Source organism: Leguminivora glycinivorella, chromosome 1, assembly GCF_023078275.1.
Source record: "Leguminivora glycinivorella isolate SPB_JAAS2020 chromosome 1, LegGlyc_1.1, whole genome shotgun sequence".
Lineage (NCBI taxonomy): Eukaryota > Metazoa > Arthropoda > Insecta > Lepidoptera > Tortricidae > Leguminivora > Leguminivora glycinivorella.
Genome location: NC_062971.1, coordinates 5,338,037 through 5,362,160, shown reverse-complemented (window position 1 = coordinate 5,362,160; position 24,124 = coordinate 5,338,037). Strand labels below are relative to the sequence as shown.

Genomic DNA, 24,124 nt, shown 5'->3' with positions numbered 1-24,124 from the left:
GTGTGTGTGTGTGTGCGTGAGGTTGTGTGTGTTTCTGTTTATTGTGATTTTACTTTTTTAATATGGTATCTTGATTAGATTTTCTGTGTCATTATATGATAAATGCATTAAGTTCTTTGATAACAGTTTTTTTACCTCGTAAACAGAGTGTTCTTTAAAGTTGTGAAGCGTGAATTTAAAATTAAGTTGAGCCCCTGCGCTCCGCGTTTTACTAAACAGAACTCTGTTTGCTTTTGTAAGATATTCATTTATGTATACGCGACGAGAGTTTCCTGGAACTTCTAGCATGTCGGTGGTCAGCCCGCGGCGCACTCTGGCGGCGCGCAGGATCTGATCGCGCGGGGCGCGCCGCGTCAGCGTCAGCACCACGGGTCGCGGTCGCTCGACGCTGCCGCCGCCGCCCACGCCGCTGTTGCGCAGGCCCACACGCCGCACGTCGTCCACGTCACGAGGATCCAGCTCGACACCCAGCTTGGCACAGATTGTGTGAACTATTTGTTGCAGGTTCTCGCTAGTGTTCTCTGTAATCTAATCGAGAACCTATAATATAGTAAGTAAGTAAGTAAGTAAACACTTTATTGTACAGGAAAATAATACAGCACATAATATTTAAAATAAATTTTTAATTTTTATTATTTATTAATTTATTGTGTTTTATTGTGTAATTCAGTGTAGCTATAGTATAAGCTGTAAATAGTTATAGTTTTCGTTCCTTACATGTGTTTATTTCATGCTGCGCATACATGTTTTGGGTGGCATTCTAACTTAAAACCTATGTGTATACTATTTTATATCATGTTGTAAATGTCAGCTGTATAATATAAATAGAGAAAACGATGAGCTATGGTTGCGTATGCGTAACCGATTAAGTTTCGCGCTCGATTGTTATTAAAAAGTCAATAAGTTACATATAGCTCATTAGGCAATTAGACCTCCTCAAAACTTATTTTTACCTAACTTAAGTAATTCGACTATAGATACTCGTGAATGCCATGCCATAATCAAGAGATGACTCAAAACTTTTTTACTTAAGAATAGTCAGACAAGTCCTCAAGCAGATCAGGCAAGTCCTCATACGACATACGACTCCGACTCCTCGGCGCTTTTTCGGCCTTTACTATATATAGTATAGGTCTATCATACCTAAGTTATAATAAACGAGCTACTCCAAGAAGCAAGACTTAAGACAGTATTAGATAAGACGAGCACGCAATATGCGTGCAAGCTCTTCTCCATTCAAAACGACCTCGCAAAATCGATACGGACCGTGATAAAATTGACGAGCACGTTTCACAATCGCTTTGTTTCCCGTTGGACAATGCAAAACATTGGAACTCGATTATCCACAGGCCATTCGCCGTACATTATGATGTTGAAACTTAAGACGACTGGCTTGGATATATTACGGATAAGCATTAGAATTAATTGAACTATAAACAAATGACGAATAGAATGATATTGACGCAGATTTCCGTAATCTTAATACTCCGTGACGCTTACTTGACAAAATCTTGGATTGATGAAAAGCGATGGAGGTGTTCATGAAAAGATGGTAAGGAATCTAAGAAGTATGTGCCAAGATTCTACATACTCATAGTAGGTACCTACAATATGACCTAGTTTAAAACTAAGTCTGGGTGAGAACTCGTTCTACACTTTCCACATATTATATCTACACTTCCATCAAAGTTCCAACGTTAAAAACATTGTTTCTCCTACTACTCTACCATTAGGAATAATATGCGTTTTCACATTATCAGATCCGATATCGGAGGATTTCTATGGAAAAAATCCAAGATGGCGCCTGTAATGTATCGGATATCGGTCCTACATCTGATATCGGATCGGATAATGTGAAAACGCACTAAGGACCACCCCGTACTTAATAAATAGTAAAATATAGTTAAACAATTCAAGACAGAGCCAAGACACGAAGCAATATTTAATGTGATACTGAACAAATATTGCAAACAGATTAAGCTTAAAGGCTAGTTCTCACGAGGACTCAGGAGTGGCTCGACACTCCTTGCTTAAACCGAGAGATATAGTAGATCTACAGCTAGATTGGGAATTTATTAGGCTTTTAACGTAACTTTAATGCTCCATACAGTGTTGTAAATAAATGGTTGTTAAATTTTGCGTACAATACGCACTTTGCGTAAGGTGGTGTAGCCGGTTCTGTAAAGGTCTGCAGAATATGAAATGAATGTGATATATTGTCTTCACTAAGAGTGCACTCGGTCTTAGATCATTTTCTCAGGTAAATAATTTTAGCCACTCATTAGTTACATTGAGAAACTTACTCTTGACTTGATGTTACGAGATCCTACAAAATCCTCGTACCTTTTTAAGTATACTAGGGAAAAGGCGCCTAGCCTTATCAGAGATAACATACACTAGACAAATTTCGTCGGGTACCATGCACGGCGGGCGGGTGGTCTAGTAATGACGTTAGCCGCGTAAGCTGAAGACCCGGGTTCGAGTCGTTTCGTTTTTTCTTTCGTGTATGATATCTATTTCAATTTAGATAAGTAGGTATATCTACTTACAAAGAAAAGACGAACATAATCAAATCTTATGTACCTAATCCTAAATAGGCTAAACAATGCATTAAAGTGCATAAGTTTTCCGCGGTTCAGCATTGAGGAAATTTCATCAATTGTGTAACTCTATTCAACCTACAGTCAAATAGTCTGACGCAATTAATACGAGATGACTTCGGTGATATTTTATGCCATATTTGGCTTAAGAGATATTGTGGTAACTTTAAGTAACCGGTTGTCACGGCATGTGGGTTACCGCCCACGGGCAGCCTTGACTTCCACTTCTCCTAACTTGGGTTAAAGTTTAAAAAAATTACTTAACTAGTAGGATATTATTGAGGTATTGAAAAATAATTGGCATGCTTAAAGTAATAAACTGGGTACCTAGAAGAGCCAAACTAACTTTTTCAACACACGTTTTCATTTAAATGTCAATGCAAAGATTAGACAACAATATTTAGCCAAAAATGCTATCTACCATTCCCCAGTTTTTACCCCAGTAGGGTAAGCTTATTAGGCTTGCTCGGATATTTTTCTTTTTCAGTGTCCACGTTGCTTGGCAAGACACATGTTAGGTATGTGTGACCTCTATCAAAGGGTCTAAGAACCGATGGTGACGCATCATTTAATGGACATCATTATAAAGGCAACTTGTCTGGCGCACGGCGCACATGTCACGACTTGTCTCGTGTTGTACCTACAAATTTGGAATTGCTAATTTAAATTCCAGGAACGGTAGAGCAGCTGAACATTCCATCATTTCCAACCTGCCTATCACCTGATAGAAATGTTTGGAACCTAATTAATTGATGATAAATAGTTAAATACTAAAAGAGCTAAGGTCAAGGTAAGAAAACGTACCTATTTACCTTTCTTTAAACGACAAGAGCTTTGAATGACCTCTAGTAGGTAGGTCGTTTAAGGATTTCGACAAGGATTCGATTCAGCAAAATACTAAGATTTGAAATCGCTATCACATCATATCTTACTTGGTGTTGGTGATTTCCCAATACAAATAAGTCTTCAACATCGCGCAACTTATATTATACTACCTCACTGACAGAATCACCTGCCGATGCCGTCTCGATAATATGGATGGTGCTATAATAGGCTAGTTTCCTATTTTATACAATCGTGATATAATACAAAGCTTTTAAGTCGAGTACCATTGTTAGGTACTAAAAGCTTTGCTGAGGCCTAATATTACGGTGAAGTGAAAATAATTATATCACTATTGTATACAATACTTTTTCTACGAGTCATCATCTTCATCATCAATGGACGGAAATATCATCATTCATGCAAGTTAAAATTCATGTTAATAGAGTCGTTCACCGTTTGTATCAACATCGAATTACCTAGCAACCAATTGTTTTGTAACCGTCTCTGATTGGCCGATAACGCGACAAAAAATGTGTTTCAGATGCAGGAAAATTTGCCAGGTATCGGAAATTAGTATAGAAATTGTATGAAGTTCTATTTTTGAAATTATTACAGTTAACTAAAGTCAACTATAATGAGCTTATTATAATTAAGTCGGAACTGCCATAGAGTATCCAACACTGAAAAGTTAGCACTTATAGTTTAATCTGTGGTGTCCTAATTGACAGATTACAGTCGACAAGTAAAAAAATATTTTATCCAGTGCACGAAATAAAGCACCAAATAATTAGAAGAAAAATATGGACAGTATAGCTATTTTTAAACATAATTTCTATTTAATAAGCCAAAGAGAAAGATATAAAGTAAATGAATTGACCGTGATGTCACTCCTCAGTATTTCATAGTATTATTTTATAATTCCATATTAACAAATCGTTTTGACAGTTCATAAAAAGAAGCTGATTTGACTAGTAGGAAACTAGCCTATTATAGGTAGGTACAACATAGGTACGTACATTGTTTACTAAAATGAAGAGGTATTAGTATTATGAAGTAAATAAGAATACCTCGATCCTAATTTTGCTGTGGACGTCGTTTAATTTGTAATACCTACTTAGGTACGATGGGATCTTTCTTTCCATGCAGATTCTTTGTAGGTATGACTAGGGTTGCCAGACGACCATTCCGATAATTGGGGTCATTGATCTGGCAAAACTTAAGGTATGATTATGAGAATTGTTTACAGCTGCTAGTTATACTTATGTGTAGGTGCTGCAGAATAACATGTCCATCCCACTTATGAGTGGGATTGCATTTGCAATAACAGCATAATTTGGAATCAGATAGGTACTAGGTTTAGTTATAGTACCTATACGCCCACATGTTAACAACATTGATAAACACACTGTATAATGTTTCATTCATCGTAAGTGTGACTCATCTTGGATTCCGCCTGCATGCGCTTTTTTCTTTTTAGGCCAATAAAAGGATCGTATTTGCAAAAAACTTTGATTAAAATAAATGAGGTACAAGAGGAACTTAAAGGCCTCTTAATTAAAAAGGTTGTTCTTGATCCTTTCCGAGTGACTGTGGGAGGATGACCAGGGCACGACCATTGACCCTTTAATTAATTTACATATATCTCAGCTTAATAGTACATTACGACACAAGTGCGAAAAAAGGAAGGTTCGAAACGAGTGGCGATAAATTAAAACACGACCGAAGGGAGTGTTTTAAATCGACGAATTTCCTTTTCGCTCGTGTATCGTACGACGTTTTTAGTATACAGATGGCCCTCCGAAGTTTCGACCTGGTATATGTAATGAACCCTTCTCGCACTAGTGCGTAAAAAACACCATATGAACAAAAAAAAATTTGTTTTTTAGATTGACTCGTGTCGATTTAAAACACTCCGTTCGGTCGTGTTTTAATTTATAGCCACTCGTTTCGAAGTTCCTTTTTTACGCACTTGTATCGTAACGTACTATTTTATAGGTAACTGATCTCAATACGTGCCTACTGATCCAATTAAGTAGGTACCTATGTTTTTTCTCAGAACTTGATTCAAAAGAGGCACCTAATAATTACTTATTAAATTAATTTTATTTGACATAGGTACCTACTTATTTCTTAAAATTTATATAAATATTGTTGCTAGAATTTTTGGCAAAATGTAAGATAGGTATGTACTTCCTACTCAAACCGTAAATTTGTAACTGTTCCGAATACAAAACAAAAAGTTTAGTAATAGGCACGAGGCAAAACAACTAGACAAACAGTCATTAGAAACCTCCTTAGGAAACGTATTTATATGCAAGTAGGTAGTTCTAAATAGTAGAAAATGAAGCCTCGACTAACCATTCACCTAGAAGTCCAAATGCTTGGCATGCATATACATTAAATATGTATAATGTGACTGTGTGCATAATAAGAGGCATTACAACACGATAACATAATCGTGTTATCTACACGAGTGTTTATTATGGTAAAGTGCTTTTTCACATCATCCGATCTGTTATCGGATGTAGGACCGACATCCTATATAGGTACCTATATTAAGGCCATCTTTTATATTTGCTTTTGATGCCTATCCTTCCAGCCCCGATATCGCATCGGATATTGTGAAAACGCACATAGGATCACTCGCGATCCAGAATTAGGTTAGAAAAAATAGGAGTTTTTAACAGTACATACATTATTTGTTTTACAATGGGGCAAAGTTTTTGTTTGACCGCACGTGCCAATATTGAAGCCAGAGAAGGGAAAAATTGCAATATTGAACCGCGAGCGTAGCGAGTGGTTCAAAAAGTGGAATCTTGATCGTTGCGAGGGTTTCAAGGCACGAAGGTTAAACAAACTTTGCCGCCGAGTGAAAAACAAACTTTTTCACCACACCAACACGAACAAAATACTGACTATAAAACATCAAACTAAATCAAATCTATCAATCTATCAATTATTCAATATTTACAATTCAAAATCATCATTCATAGGTAATTTCGACCAGCCAGCTCAAGATATCAAGTTAAAATTTGTATGAAATTACTTTGCATTCTTGTGGATAAAATGCAATTTTACTATCTGTTTTCGAATAGCAAAGTAACCCTTTATCAGTTGGTGTGGTGAAAACATATAAAATCGGGTAACTCACGTAAAATTGGCATCAGCATCGCGGGTGCTCCTGCTCAATGTTATGGAGCGAAACATGTCGAGCGATCTTTGACTATTTTACGTGAGTTACACGATTTATATGTTTAATACACTAATATGTCAGTCACTCACGGTAGTTTTGTTATCACAGTAGGTATAGGGATATATCTCCAGTTATTTTCTCTGCAGAGGCGGTTTCAAGAGAGGAAGCCAGGAGAGGGTTCGGCCTTTGAATTGGACCATGTACGATGTATGTACTCTACCTACAATTATTTTCTCATTGTTGCTATAGATAAATGAATTATGATCTCATCTAATACTTATGTTGCGGGCTAACAACGATTAATGACCACTTTCTCTGATCTGTATTCTTCTATAATTAAATTCATCAGTGTTACGAATTACACGTTATAGCACATTATACAACCGGCAGTTATAAGAAAAACAACGTAAGATTAGTTTACGGTTTATAACGCCAATAAAAATTAATGAATCGATAACAATTAAATTCTAAATCAACTTAGGTAAACATCGTGAAATATTTAATAACGATTTTACACTAATAATAAAGTTGAAATAATTACCTATAACACACTATAATACGGTACCTAGATAAACACGCAATATTTATTATATTTAAGAAAATTTAATTTTAGTGATAGGAATAGGGGTCAAAGAACCCGCTTTACCTACTTATTAAGTAACGTAGGAACTAATTATTAGATATTATGAGGCAAGTTGACCTAGGCAGTCAGGAAACTTACCTTTACTTAGTGCAAAATACCTACTTTTTACTTAACTAACCTGCTACAAAAAATAAGCGGCAGACACATTGAGGTATATGTACAATGGGCATGGGCAGACATGTAAAAAATACGGACCTGTAGTTTTTCAAATCCAAAGTTATCCAATTTCATCATGCAATCAGTGTATCACGTTACATTCATATCAATCACTTCGCGCGTTTGTTGTTACACTTATCTTACGTATCAAATGCCCAATTAGCAGTGGATGATATTTTAAATTAACTGTTTTTCACTCTGAAATCAATTCACGCAAACTTTAAACATTTTTTTTTATAACTGAACTCAAACATGGAACGGCGAATTAAGTTTACAAACGGCCAGTGTTTTCGTAATTTTAGTTAACGAATAGGGCTCCTCAAACGCGTCGTCGTTTGTTTACTTTTAAATATTGAATTTATTTTAATCGTATTCCAAAGGTTTTGTCGTAGGCGTCTGATGATGACGCGGGCCAACGCCGTATGAGATTACAGAACTGCCTTGTTTGAAATCAGAAGGCAGTAACGTGTTATATTGCCAAAGTTGAACGTCCACAGTGCTCTAAGACTACTTAGCAGTCTTCGGCTATTTATCGAGTGGTCGGGTTAACGCACCTACTAAACAAGAGCATTCGGCATACTATGCAAATGTACTACTGTTTTGTTTACTCAGAAGTTAGCGGTGTTAGGTGTCGTGAGGCAGACCGTATTGACTAAACATCTTGGTAAAGCAAGGGACAAGCCTTGAGTATCGATTGGATAAGCCCTTGTGATACTTGTGATGTAGTGTAGTCGGTTACCTACTTGTGCGTAAGGTTTCAAACACACCAGCTAGGTACCTATAACTGTAAGCAATGCTCTGACCTGAATTATGTTAGATAAGCATAAAAAATACTTTTCATCACATTTGCTGTTTAAAGGTATCATTGAGTCTACGTGTACTGAAGCATAATGTTCTATTTTATTCCCAAGGGAATAATGGATTTAGTTTTAAAAATTAATACAATCCGTACAATACTTCAGGCAAAGGATGTTTCAATCTGCCAAGGATTTTTATTGCACAACCAAAATTTTACTATTAAGCTATAATAGTTATTTGTTATACAAGGGGGCAAAGTTGTATTTTAATGCCGAGTGTGGAATTGAAAAACGAGCAAGTGAAAGGATTCTATAGTTGAACCACGAGCGAAGCGAGTGGTTCGAGAATAGAATCCTGAACTTGCGAGTTTTTTAACACACGAGAAGTAAAATACATTTGCACCCGAGTGTAACACAAAACTTTTCCCCTCACTATAACGAGGAAACTACGACGCAAAAAATGCGTTTATCACTGCTTCCAGTAGTTTCACGGGTGGTAAATCATCTTTATTACTAGATTCACCTACTTTTATAAATTTTAAAGCAGTTAACTTGACTTTATTCAAGGTCAAATTACTTTACCCACTAGTGGATAAAATGCGTTTTTACCCGCTGCTATTAAAGGACAAAACACGTGTTTCCGAGCTAGTGAGGGGAAAAATATATTATACGGTATGATTAATGCATTTTATTTATGTTTTACAATTATTTCAGTGTGTTTTGCATTTATTTCGTAAAATTTAACTCAGATAAATTGTTATAATTTACAATCTGACAATATGCTCTCTACTCGCGCTTGACCGCGTGCGTACGCGAGGCACCCACCGTTGCCTAGCAACGGAGAGTACAACAGATCGAAATATTTAAATAAATGAGAAATAAGTTCAATTATATGATTTATATGCTTTTTTGGACGTTGCATTTAATTTATATGCAGTATTTTCGTGTTTTTTTTCGTTCAAAAAGTGTTTGTTGTCAAAAACAATGGATTTAATATGAATAAGGTTTTGCCTTATGACTATTTCCTCTGTATTTTTCTCTCAAATGTGATGAAAAACATTGTGTGTAACTCGGGGAGTATGAATATTACTAACTCTAGTCTTTAAATCGCTCCGGCAAGCCGTCGCGATTTAACTTACTCTCGTTAGTAATATTCAACTTCCTCCCCTTGTTGCACAATGTACTATTAAAAATTTCAAACGACGCTTACTGTTTTGGGTAGGTATGAGGCCTAGTACGGTGCTTTAGCAGGTAGTTTAATCGCATCCAAGCCATGCGGGAAAGGTACTTACCAATTTTTTTAGGGTTCCGTAGTCAACTAGGAACCCTTATAGTTTCGCCATGTCTGTCTGTCCGTCCGTCCGCGGATAAGCAGGTAACCGTTAGCACTAATCGCATCCATGTTTTATTAGGGTACTCCCCTACCTGAAATTTTATTTCATTCCAACCCTAACGGGACATATTGTTGGATAGGTATTTAAAAATGAATAAGGGTGCTAAGATCGTTTTTTGATAATATTTATATTTTTTCTTTATTTGACCCTTAAATGCATGACCTTGACAAAGATTTATTCAAAATTGAATTTTGACATGCTGTCATTAGAGTCAAAAATAGACGATGCATACACATCACTATGCATCTAAGGGTTAAAGACATTTGATCAAAGAAAGTAACATGTGCAGATGATCAAAATTGCTACCCTCATAGTAGAGGTATAACTAGGTAACCGAGCCCTGACACAAAATTCCACTAACTTCATAAAGCCGTCAGGTTCCTAGCAAATGGTATGCGGCCACATCATTATTCAGTCTGCAATATGACCACATGCAGCCCGGAATACGTTCGAAAACCATACAGAGGAGCTTTGCATCCCTTATCACAGAAGCATAAGGTATTCATTCGGTTACACTCATTTCATTACACACGCATTTCTAAATTTTGTATCATTGAACCACATGACAATGGTCATACTATACTTTGTGGTGCCAGAAATACTGTTTATTTCATAATTCAGTGAATAGTCCTTATGGTAATGGCGATAAAGTCGCAATTTATATTTTGAAGGTTTCTAACAAAATGGTAACCAAGTTATCTCATTATGATGCACACAGGCCTGTGACAGGTATTGAACATAATGCTATAAAGAAATCCTAGGTAGGTACCTTATTTTCTTTAAAAGTGCCAATTTTAATCCTTTCTCTCAGAGGTTCCTAATTTGAGTTGATTATTTCTATAATGGTACAACTAGGTACAGGTTGTCTCTTAAAAATTTTTTAAATGAAAAGGAAAATTGTGGAAAATTCACACCACGATTAGGACTTGAACCTGCGACATACCTACTGGATTGCCAGTTTGAAACCTGCATTTTTCCTTTAATTTAAAAATATGTAGCAGACATTTCTGCATGATAAAAAAAAAAGTACAGGGTGTAAAACTAATCAAAAATAACAAAGACCTATAAGAAAAAAAATCTATTGTGCTGAAAGAGTTAGAAAACTACTAAGTATATTCCAAATTTTTCCTTTATGTCTGCTATACCCTATAAATGATGATTTTGAACTCGGTGGCAAAGTTTGTAGGGTTGCAAATATAAAACAAAAACAAATGTTTTTTCCCCTCACTAGCTCGGAAACACGTGTTTTGTCCTTTTATACCAGCGGGTAAAAAAGCATTTTATCCACTAGTGGGTAAAGTAATTTGACCTTGAATAAAGTCAAATTAACTGCTTTAAAATTGATAAAAGTAGGTGAATCTAGTAATAAAGATGATTTACCACCTGTGGAACTACTGGAAGCAGTGATAAACGCATTTTTTGCGTTGTAGTTTCCTCGCTATAGTAAGGGGAAAAGTTTTGTGTTACACTCGGGTGCAAATGTATTTTACTTCTCGTGTGTTAAAAAACTCGCAAGTTCAGGATTCTATTCTTGAACCACTCGCTTCGCTCGTGGTTCAACTATAGAATCCTTTCACTTGCTCGTTTTTCAATTCCACACTCGGCGTTAAAATACAACTTTGCCCCCTTGTATAACAAATAACTATTTTTTCAGATCTATGAAAAAAAAACATGAAAAAAAACCGAGCACCATGGTTTTTTTCTAAATATGGTTTTTATTCAGATGAACAAATAATTCGACAATATCGGTTTTTCGTGAGTTGTAACGTGTTTCAATCAATAACGTACATTTTAATTCGATTAACATTCAGTATACAAACGTTTATTGGGGAATCCCCGATGCGGCGTGCAGCGTGGAGAGGCAGTGGTGTTGCCAACAGTAAATAGTGATAACTATATACCAACTACAGATTTCGTAAATGTTACTTTTAGAAGACCAGAAATTAAAGTTTTTTGATTAAATTCGTTTAATAGTTAACATTAAGTCTAAAAAACCGTATAAAAGTATTAACTGCTTTGCAAATTTTGAGATTTCGTACATTAGAAAAAAAAACATACTCCAGAAAAAAAACTGTTTTACGTTTTTTTGCAACCCTAATGCATAGTGGTCCAAACCTTGACGTCAAAAAAATTTTTTTAGATTCCTCACATTAGATTCAAAAATGTGCAACTCGAAAATTACAAAAAATCGGCTAATATGCATGGAGTATATACTAAACCTACTGAAAAGAAATCTAGAATTCTAGGTTTGGAGCATCCTGTACTTGAATAAATGGATTCCTATCCTAATCTAGCTCAGAATTTGGTGGTTTCTCTTTTGTCCCCACTGGGCACATGATGTTTTAGAATTTAATATTGTAGCTGGGTCCACACAGAGCAAACATAGTCCCGAGGCCATTTCCTCGCATGGTAAATGACCAACCTACATTACCTACATGTATAGATTATTAGAGCTAAAAATCCGTAGCCTGGTTTTATTTTCGATTGGGATTTTTGGCACACAAATAGTAAAAAATATTGGGAAATTTGCTGTACAGTATTTAGCTAACAATAAGTGAAAATGAGGACAAAATAGATGTAAGGGACAGCAAGAACCTGTTGGGGTGTTGTTTCCACATATTTTATCTTTAATCGGATTAAAAAAATATAACCTACAGTGTCATACTTTCTTTTCGTTGAGGTCATACTTAAAATTAGGGAAAATGGCTGCACTATTGGATAACTTATTACTAACTTATACAAATTGTATAACACAAAGTTTTATAGGATAATTGAATAACAACACAAAATATAGAATCATTGAGTATAATTATTATAGAAAACAATAATGGCTCATATAACAAACACTTATAAATACCCAGGCAGCGATGCAAAATTAACTCCCATAAACGCTAACACCTCATCTGGATCTCGTTTAATAGCCTGTATTATAGCCGGCCGGTTAAATCGAAGCTCATTCAAATGATCTTGTTTAATAATCTTTATTTTGTCTATAACTTTATTTCTATGATTTAACTCTGGGTCCTGAAGCAACTTGGCTAAACTAGGCAAATCATCTGGCAAGGATAAATTATAATCTTCACTATCTGTAGTTACACTACATTCCGCTGGTTTTAGAGGCTTCTTAGGCATCGGAGGGCATATGTGGTCTTCGATTTCCTGAGTATGTTGTTGTCCGTCCTCATCAAACACAATCTTTGTGGTCTTTGTGCAGTGGCATTCATTCTTCTGATCTCCATCAGAATTATAGCCATATTGCAGTCTACTTTGGCGTGGATCAATATTAAGTAGATGACCATACTTAACCTCAATTTTATTGATGACTGCCAAACAGTTTTGGTAAACAGTTCTAAGTTCAGACAGATCACTTTCACTAATTTCATTAACTTTTGTGTTCTCTCCAGGCTCAGTTTTTCTTTTCTTAGATTTCTTTGAGGATGTCCTACCACGCTTTTTACTTTCTTCTAATAACTGGTCACTCGAGGAAGCATCTGAAGGGCTGTCCTCGTTATTGAGGAGTTCTCGGATGTGGTTGTTTATCATAAGATATTTTTTTGGCTCCAGGATTTCTGGTTTCCTTATAACAGCAATTTCAACGGGACACTCGCTTTCTTCGTGAATTACCATTTCTATACACTACAGGATTGTTTCTTAACAATTTATCGAAAATTTCAGTTAATTCACAGAAACAAAATAAACACGTGCGCAAAGTAAACTGTCAATTTTGACATTCCTCGGTTTACAGCTGACAGTAGTGACTGTGGTAGTGATGTCCAAATATTTTACAGGAAGTTGTTGTCTGTCGATAAATACGTCGGATATCGGTGTTCCATATTGCGATCCTTGCGCACGACAGGTTATTTCACTTTTTATTTCGTGTCTCAAATCAGGTTATTTCGTTTTAACAATATTGAGACAGTAAGTACATGCGTTTTGCCGTACGTTCCGTTCCACGGAGCAACCCAACATGAGTAATTTTTAAATAATTTTCGGGATGTTTAGAAAAACAAGACTAGATGTAGGTATTTGTTTCAGAAATTACGAACTTGTTATTAATCGACTTCGTAACAGGCCACCACTATTCATAATGGCGTAGCCGAGGCGAACAGCGCATGCGTTTCAAAATGGCGGACACGTTTTTAACGTTCTTAAAGATAAATATTAAGAAAACGTTCCACAGAACCAGAGTTCTCAACAAACCCAACATGAGTAATTTTTAAATAATTTTCAGAAGAGACAATTGGATGTTTAGCAAAAACAAAAAACAAGTTTATGTATTTATTCATGATTTTCATGTGGTGCTGGAGACGAATGGAGGGAATTTTTCGAATGAGGAGGTGTTTTTTCGATTTCTTCATTTTGGAACATAATTTTTCTACATGGACCAAATAAAAGAAAAAGTCTTGATTTTCGTTTTCCATGATTTTTTGCTTGAAATCCTGTTGCTTCTTAGATTTTTTCTTGTTTTTTGTACTACCTTCTTCATGATTTTCATTTACATCCTGTCTCTTTTTCGATTTTTTATCTTCTTTTGAATTGCTCTCCTCAAGATATTCACAGGGTATACAGTTGTCACTTTTTAAAGAATCTTTTTCCTCAGATAAACTTTGTGACTCTACTGCATCGCAATCTCTCCCATTCTGGGATCTCTTTTTTTTCTTACTTTTCTTAATAATTTCTAAATCTTCTGTAATAGCAGGATCTTCCATTTCTTTGCTACTTGGTGACTGTACTTGATCTGAATCACCCATTATCTTGGACTTCTTTTTTTTCTTGCTTTTCTTAATAATTTCTAAATCTTCTGTACTAGCGGGGTTTTCTGGTTCTTCACTAGTTTTATCAGGTTCATCTTTAATATTATTTTGTACATTAGAACTGTAAAATGAAAAACCAAAGCCACTGAAAGCATTTTCAGATTCAGGATTATCATTTGTTGTGCCTGAAAATCCTTTAAAACCACAATCTGCATCTTCTTCATGTTTGATGTCATTAAAAGGTATGGTTACTTTATTTTTAGACTTAAAAGCTTGTAACTTGTTTTTAAAATAGTCTTCCATACTGCCTTTTTCAGTGAAAACTTGTTCAGTTTTAATGTCCTCCTTTTGTATGTCTTCTTTCTTTACTTCAGGCTTTAGCTCCTTCTTGCCGAAGATATTGGCTAGGTCTTTCTCACTGTAGCGGGACAAGTCCTTGGCTCGTGTAAACTTATGAAAGTGTACTCTAGCTTTGCTTTTCTTGGATTTATCTTCTAACGAAACACCACTATGTGATTTTAATTCTGTTTCGTCACCTAAAACAAAAAGTATTCAGTTGTAATTACTTAAATTTTAAATATTCTATTGACTTCTTAGTAAATAAAGAATAATTATTAATGAAACTTACCATTAGATAAATTCGCTAGTAGAGCGTTAAATTCATCCTCATGTTTGGTCCACTGGTCATTGCGATCTTCAAAGCCCAAGCCTTTCTCATCGTTTTTGTATCTAGCCACAACATGTTCAACTATTCCATCTTCTTTTGCACCTAACCCCTTTCCGGCGCTCCAACCCATTTTTTCCAACATACGTTGCCCGAATTTATTGGCATCTTTACTCCAAGCACTATTTTTGGCACGTAGATTAATCACTTTCTGTTTACGACGAGGTTCCGCTAACATAGCCATGTTTATTTTAATAAAATAACTCCGTCTACATTTCTCACAACGTGATAAATGTCAAAATGGACGACCGACTGTAAGCATGGCGTCGTCGGACCAATCGCAGCGAAAGGCTATGTGTACGTACGCACGGCGTTCCATTCCACTCGCGGAAATACCCGCTGTCAATATTAGTTCTTGTTAGCATGTATTTTTTTAATATCGAAATACATAATTATTACAATTTTATTATATTAATAATTATACGATTGTATTAAAAATAATCACATTAGTTTTGTATTATTACATGATTCACAATAAAAAAAAATGAAACTGAAATTGTTGTGACGTACAAAGGAACGTTTTGCTATATACGAATGTAGAAATAGTAAAATACTCTGGCTGTTGCGTTCCATTTGACTCATGCGGCGATTTAAAAAGAGTAAACCTTATCAAAGTTTTAAAAGTTTAATGGCTTTCAAACTTTTCTTAAAAATATAATTATGTAAGAAAATAAAACAAATGTAAAGCCATAAATCTAAGGGCGAGTTATGTTATGGCCTTTTAATAGGTACATACCTAACGAGATCACAGGCCTTTGTCTGTCCATAGTCTGTCATGTTTGTCAAGTCAACAATACGCTACGGTTACGGCACGATTCAGATTATGAATTCGTGATGGATGGATGAAACAGGAGATCTTGTTTTTCGTCACAGATTAGGCTAGGAGCGTGATGAGAATCTTAAGGAAGTGCCAGATTAGTTAATAGTAGAGATGGGCCGAATATGGACTTTGCCGAATACGAATATTCGGCCGAACATTCGGTTCAGCTCTTACCGAACCGAACATTCGGCCGAATATTCGGCCCATCTCTAGTTAATAGGCAAACCAGATCCTGGCAACTAGCTATTAAAATAATGAGTTATTATTGCAGATGATTTGAACTGAGTTCACGAGTATCCTTATTTAATGATGATACCCTTACCCACTTTACTCAAGTATTATGAACTCCCAGATAATTTTAACGATTATCCAAAACTTTATAATTTATTTTTTTATTTATAATACGAACGGTGGGAAAACGAAACTCGTAAAAATTAAGCTTCAATATTTAGGTGGGTCTATTCTATTGATTTTGATCCCTAGTGTAGTTAAAGTAGAGACCTTTTCTTCGGTGTCTTGTAGAGACGCCATCGTGGTAGGAATTAAGTAGTTAGATTATTATTAATTAAGAGCTAAATAAAAGTCAAGAACCACGTCCCTCTAGAATGCTTTGCAAATCGTCTATCATTGCGCTGCACGTGTGCTGCTTAGGAAAAATAATAAAATAGTAAAACTTAAAATTAGTTATGTGCTATAGTTTGAAATCGAGTAGTCTAGAACCAACTTAATATTCTAGTTAAATGAATATTCATTATTATCTTCCCGGCAGCGGCCAGGTGCGACAGACCGGTTCGGGGAAAAGTAAAAGTTAGTTTTCGAGAGACCACAACCTATTATGTCAAATTATTCGATCTTAAAATTACTGCCTCATTACATTTTTAACAGAGTTAACGATTGTTTCAATTTTATGGTTAAGATTCCATGAAAATCAGATACGACTTTTGTGGTGGTTTGAGAATAAGAAGTAAATTAGAGGCAGTAACTTTAACATGAACTTTTATTACTTATTTTCTACTTAGTTTCGAGTTATATTGCCATTACCGAATTGAACAAATGGGAACAGCTTTCAAATCAATAATTATGTTTTTGTATTTCTGCCGTAAGTTCATTAACATAATAGTACATCCGAAGTTTCGACCTGTCATATAATGAACCACTTCTCGCACTAGTGCGTATAAAAAACACCATCTGTACTGAAAATACTTTTTCTCAAACATGCAATGAAATATTGTCTTTACGTTCCTTAAAATGGGCTGGGAAGTATCGCTTTTTGGGCGCAACAACTCGAGAGGACTGTAAAGGGATTTCATATTATTTTTCAGGCCTAGGCCTGCAAAGTAACTTTTTTTTATAAAATATTGTCCTTTAGAGCATTTTTTTTTATTTCATTGTATGTTTGAGAAAAGCACTATACATGCCTCGGCGTGAAAACGGATTCCCGGCCTCGTATCCCTATCCTCTTTATACCCACTTGGCCGGAAATCCTCATTTTCCCGGCCTCTCATGTAATGTACTATTACAGTGTTATAATTTAATAGCTGAACGAATGCACCCGGAAAGGTAAGCCAAAATGAGCATAGACTAGACTGCAGGGACCCGCGAAACACCATAGACGAGGCAGGCCGGAGTTCGAGCAGACCAAAAAGGAGATGGTGGCAAAACCTGAACGCATTCTACCCAAAATGGTGAAAAATTCCGACAACAGGGTCGATTGGAAAAAAATGAGGAGAGGCCTTTGCCCAGCAGTGCGACGTGGGATTGGGACACTAAAAGAGGCTAATTAAAAAAAAGCTGAACATTATTACCCTAATGTAAGGCTTTAATTGTCCCTACGAAAGCATTAAATTATTACTGATTATTATGGAACTGTTTATTTTTAGGCCTAAAAATCCCGACAGTAATTTTTCCACTTTAAATTCGCATAGGTTCTCTTCTGTTTACTTGACACATATTGACGACGCGCGCCAAGAACATCGATACAGTTAATAGCCCTGGTGGTCAAGAAACGCCAATGTGATTAATTGAATCGCCAATGGAAATAACAACTTCAAGTGCACTTCACACATCAGATACCTTGTGTACCTATATGGAGGAATGTGAATTGCAGCTGACAGCAGCTGCAGTGACTGAATTCATAAGTGCACAGTGACCTATTTTTCTATTGTAACTTATTATTCGTCGGTAAGGAAAGTTTGAAACATTTTTAAATTTTATGTATATACCTATTATGTATATACCCATAATGATATTAAAATAAATTATGAAAAACCTGTTACTTTTTTATTTCATCCCCCTAACAAGGTCAGGTCATGAGTCATGACTCATGACTTATGTTTACGTTTATTTCATTATAATATTCAATTTAATACACTTAGTATGTTTTTAATGTTTTGACCCCGACTCTGCAATTGCCAGTAAGTAGGGTTATTGCAGTATCATTAGGTACTTTTAGGGTATAAGCGAAAAACTTAAGTTTTGGATTGTGTGTCAAATTCCTCGCAACTCGTTTATCTCTTTTCAGTATCATAGAATAATCGACATGACATAGGTACATTATATTGATATATTGATTTGCATGACATGATATTATTACATATGATATTATAGAAAACAGTTAAGGAACTGATCCATTCATTAATGCCTTATCCAAATAGTCACTATTTATTTCCGGCAATTACAGCATTACATAATAGACAGTGCATATTATAATTACTGCCTTATGGCTATGACATGGCAAAATTTGGTAGCGAAGAAAAATTTCGCTCAATCGGCTACAACTTTAAAAGTGTATAACACTAATGTGCGCAGCTATTGAAAACCTTAATACCCATGGTATGACTAATGTTCCGACAACCATGGTTCTTTCGTAATGTACTTAATTCGTTTTATGAAATCTAATTTTAGTAATTTTCCCGAGCATTCTAGTATGCCGGAAATATTTTTGGCCACTTGGGTATAACCCATACTGAACCCATGTGTAACGTGGTTCCAATTTTATTAACGGAAATAATAATCTGGGCACGTTTGGTAAGTGCTAAAAAAAAAAAAAAAAAAAAAAAAAAAAATCTAATCATTCTAAAAAGTCTTATTATCATATATTGAGGATAAGCACACTTGTGAATTTTTCATCATTGAAAACTCCTAAGCATAAGATACTCTTTTGGTAAACGAATCTATCATCCAGAAAGGAAGTGTAAGTATATCAAGTAACAAGACTATTGAGGCTTTGTATAAGTATAACTTAGTCATTCGTTATACATTATGAGTATACGTATTAAGGTCATTGAATCCATGTATGAATACAGTCCTAAACAAAGTACCTCCTGTGCAATTGGTAGTAGTGGTACTACAATAGTTCAACTTTTAATTGCCTTGGTTAACAGGCTACCACTTAACCTTAGACTTTTTGTCTGGAGAGTTCTCTCCCAGTTCCCTAATATTTTTTGTTAGTTATTTACCCAATATGTATGTACTTTCTGTTAAGCCAAGGATTGGCATAGGCTAACAACGCCTAGGCGGCTAGACGCACATGTGCGAAGCGTTTTATTTGTAATTTGTACACATGTTAAGCCAATGCTGATGATAGAATTTTCTTCGTATATAAATGCCTTTTTGTTTTGGGTAACCAGCTTATGAAAGCGCAAGATGTTACAATCAAATATTTTTCTCCTTAAGGATACGTATGTATGCGGCTAAGACCCGTGATTTTCGTTGGAAGCATAAAGATATATAATCATTCAATTATATGGCATGACGTAGCCTTCTGGTTTTGTAATGAAGAATATGATATTGAGGTTAAGGTACCTAGATCCGTAGTTCCGAGATCTGAGGTCCAAACAAAATTTTGAGACACTCATGAAACCCCATGGGTCATGGGCTTATTCGGCATAGCTTTAAAATTGTTTTGACGGTCCATCTTTATATGAGTATTAAAATCATTTTGAAACCACATCAAGTACTTATCTTGCAAAATATTGTTACCAAAAACAATGATTAGGTATGAGAAATAGTTTTCCGAATACCCCATGAATGTGATATATTTATTAACCATAGAGGTTACTTTATTTAAAAAAACAGATTAAAAGCTGTAATATGACAGCGTTTTAAGTTTGTAGTTGGGTTTATTAACCCGTACATTTCATCACTTCTTACGTAGGTGTCCTTTTCCCCTCTTTTATTTTTAAAAACGTGTTATGGCGGTAATCTTAACCTAAAACTCATAATTTAAATACGTATTGTTTCATTCGGACTAAATAATGAGTAGACGAGTCACCCCGTGCTACTTTATGAGGATGTGAACACATTTTAATGTAATGGTTCTTTGTAACATTGGTTCAGGTCGTTCCTGGAGCCTCAAAATATGTAATAACATATCACAACTGCATTCTTACATAGCGAAAAACTATGCAAAAATGTTTGCTATTTCATCCACATAGCCAATTCCTTGAAATGTGTTCAGCCCACGTGGGCTTAACTGAACAAATTAATGACCTAAAACAGTCCAAAGCAATCTGATCTTTAGATCATTGGCCTCATGTGGCGCCGGAGCGGCCAGCGGGCTAGATAACTATTTGATTAAAATAATAGAATAAATAACCCATTTAAGATGTTTGGGAAACGGTTAATATCCTGAACCAAAGAATACTGCGGCCTTGATATGCATCAACACTATCAACAGGTTTACTTAAATGATTAAATGACCTCAAATCCCACTTTAAAACCTAAATAAGTTAGGCTGATAAAACCGTGGTTAATTTTGAATATTATCGTGTCAACTCACTCCGCGTCAGCGTGAGCTAGGTGTTTCAAACGTCGTTAACGACAAAGATAAAATATGTAGTAGATAACTATATAGTGAAAAAAGTTTCCACAAAAAAAGAAACCACGTTTATCAAGTCGCCAGCAATAACTGTGATAATCTTTTTAGTCTTCACCAGACTCATCATCATCCTCCTTGCGTTATCCCGGCATTGGCCCCGGCCTGTAAAGGCCTGGGGTCCGCTTTGACAAGTCTTCTCGAGACTATTTAATGATTACTGGGAAGTGATTCCGCAGTAGAAATATATAACCCCTGTCAAAATGACTTTGTAATTAATAAAGTAAGCACTTGGTACTAAGCTTAGGAGGCGTTATCATATTGTGTTGTTTCCTCCATCACACGTAAGTTTCAAAACGCCTTGCGTAGGCCGACAAAAACCGCTTTAGAACCATGCTAATTGTATTATACCTATTATACCACATCTGCTTGATCTGCTTGTGACGCAGGATATGTAAACACGCGCCTTGCGAAGGCGGCAGGTTTTCAGCAGGCTAAATAAACTATTTAATCGCCTTGCGCAGGCAGAAAATTGAGTCACGAAAATTGCAAGCCTTGCGCAGACTGCAAAATTTTCAGCTGTCTTAACCATCATATTATTCACACACCTTGCGCAGGCGGGAAATATGAAAATGGGAAGATGCACGTCTTGCGCAGACGGCTGGTTTTTATCTAGATAAATAGTAATACTCATAAGCCTTAATAAGCGGGAAATTTATTATCGGTACCAAAATAAATAGACATTGGGGAATCTATTTTGCCAAAAACTGAGGAAGGCTTGTACTATGGCAGCAAGGCGACATATTACTCTTATTATAGACATATGTATACTTAAATACATAATAACACAACCGTAACTCGGGAAAAAATGGACGTAGTAAAAGGAAAAAGATCCAATTCATATAAACATAATTATTTGAATATAATCTCAACGTAAAAAGGGAAAGCCATTCAAATAAAAGGCTATTTTCAGAGGATGGCTCTCTTTCGTTCAACTACGTCCCACTATTTGTGTGCATCACACAAACATATTCCCATACTGGGATTCGAACCCAGAACCATCTTAGGCTCTGCAGACAGGGTCACTGCCTACTGTGTTAGACTAGTGCTTTTACACCGTCTTAACACTTGATATTTTTTCCACTAATGCCTGCTTCCACAGAATAATAATTATTATACTAGCCTTTAATATCCTTAAGCGGACTATACACAAAATAAAAACATACTGGTTGTAAATTTCTTCACACCTTGCGCAGGTAAGAAGTTTTTAGTAAGCTAGTGCAATGATGCACCCTTTTACTCTGCTTACGCAGCAGCCAAGTAATCAAATTAATCAAATACGCTCGCCTTGCGTTATTAAACGCTATTATTATAGTTAAAGATTAAAGAGTGACTCTCTCGTTTGCGGATTTTCTCAATTATCTTTAACCGGAACTTATATTTGGTAATTAATACAACTCTCCACATACCTGAGTTTCACTTTGTAATCCTTTACTTCCACTGGCAAGCGGCTTAGATTTGATTAAGGCATAAGAACATTACCAAACTACATTTTTCAGAGGTATCCCTGACGATACCGTACTGTGCATTTAAAATTGCCCATATTTATTTACGGAACATTTTTCGGATTACACAAACATGTTCCCCAAAGACGCTAATGATATAGGTTTGTTAGTTACCTTTCTTTAGAGCGGAAAGTCGATTTTAAGGCACACAGGGATCGGATATAAAAGCCAACATGATACTTAGAATCAATAAATATTTATTGACGCCCTTGCCAAGTCCGGCAGCTATAGGCTTTAACTTTCGACTTTTGATCTATTTCTGAATTCCGTTACAGAATATCGATCTATTTAAAGAGATTGTAAAGGAATTTTATCCCGCAGCACAGTACCTACCACAATGGGCACGCACGGAAGGTCACAGCACAGGCTCTTCGGCCGCAAGGCAAAACAAACACTAATCGCGTCAATTACGACTTTAATTAGGACTGTTTTAGTCTCAAAGAGGACAAGGAGATCATTTTTCAATTTTTACTTTCTTGACCTGTTCCGTGCTTAAGACGAATCGATTCACTGAAAAAAAATAACTGAAAAAGAAATAAAAAATCGCTTACTTACGCGACACGCTGCGCTCAAAGTGAATCGATCAGGTGCTCAGCTTCTAAAACATTTAATTTATAATAGTTAATAGCCTCTATTTCACTTTAGGACCGCAACGTCCGAACGCTTGAAAGTAGACACTGCAATGCCATTAGGAAGAAAGCTGCCCGACCCACAACGACACGGGCCGACTTGATGCTCACGCGCAGACCACCTCAACTACTAGACGGAGCATTTAAGTCAACTAAAAGTCACCACATAATTATGATTTCCCGTTGTAATTTAGTAGGGAACGCAATCGCTTGATCCAGTTGCGTCAACGTTCACAACTAGCACTCGTGTAATTTAGGAATATTTATAAACAGACAGACAGACGGATATTAGAGTCGCACCATAAGGGTTCCATTTGTACCTTTTTGGTACGAAACACTTAAAATTAGTTATTGAACGTATTGAGTATGAAACCCTCAGGTGATGAAACCCTTATAGGGGTGAATCGGGGCTGTTATATACTGATGTAAAATGCTACTCAATTGAGCTGCTCAAATTTTGGTATTTTAGCAGTAAAATTTGTTTGGTGACCACGCGCTCTTTGTAAAAAAACGCTTCATAATGTGGTGTCTAGATAATCTGTGTGCTCAGGTAAAACTAGTAATATTGGTACTTTACTACCTTTTCATTATGTAATGCGTAGATTGCAGACATCCGTGGAAAATGAACATTGAGATTCAATTATAGGTACCACTATTACCTTTAATTCGAATCAGTGCTCATCAAGGGGAGCCGAGTCACCAAAGAAAGCTAAGTGGTGTTTTTTATCTCTTGATAAAAGAGGAGTTATTCTCCCAAAACGTTCTCGTATATTTAACCTAAAACTAACTTTTCATGATTGAATATTATTGCTATGCATTATTACAAAGTTTACGATGATGGTGTTTCCGTTATGGATTATATATTGAAATGAGTGTGGCAGGGAGTTGTTACACGTTTATGCATATAAAGATCATGTAGTTAACATGATTGCATCACAAAATGGCGCATGTTGAATGCGGGAAAGAGCCAACGTGGCTGTAAGTCAGCGCGGCCCCAACGAGTTTGGGACCAGGCATCGGGTAGCCCTGATGCTGGTATGACCGCCACCGGGGGCTGGGGTGCGGTCCAGCCTTAGTAATTGTGCTATCTATTTAATATGAGGAAAGTTATGAGTTTGGCTGGGGTTGGAGTCGCGCCCCAGGCCTTGGTAAACGCCAGTGAGTTTGTGAGACCTGGCCGCTGACACCTGAAGGCCATGGGTTCACGC

At 36.1% G+C, this 24,124-nt stretch overlaps 1 protein-coding gene across 1 annotated transcript in view; it reads right to left on the bottom strand.

Annotated features, from left to right (window-relative positions):
- Window positions 1-24,124, bottom strand: part of LOC125235174 (tight junction protein ZO-1-like) — a 117,625-nt gene that overhangs the window by 30,915 nt on the left and 62,586 nt on the right.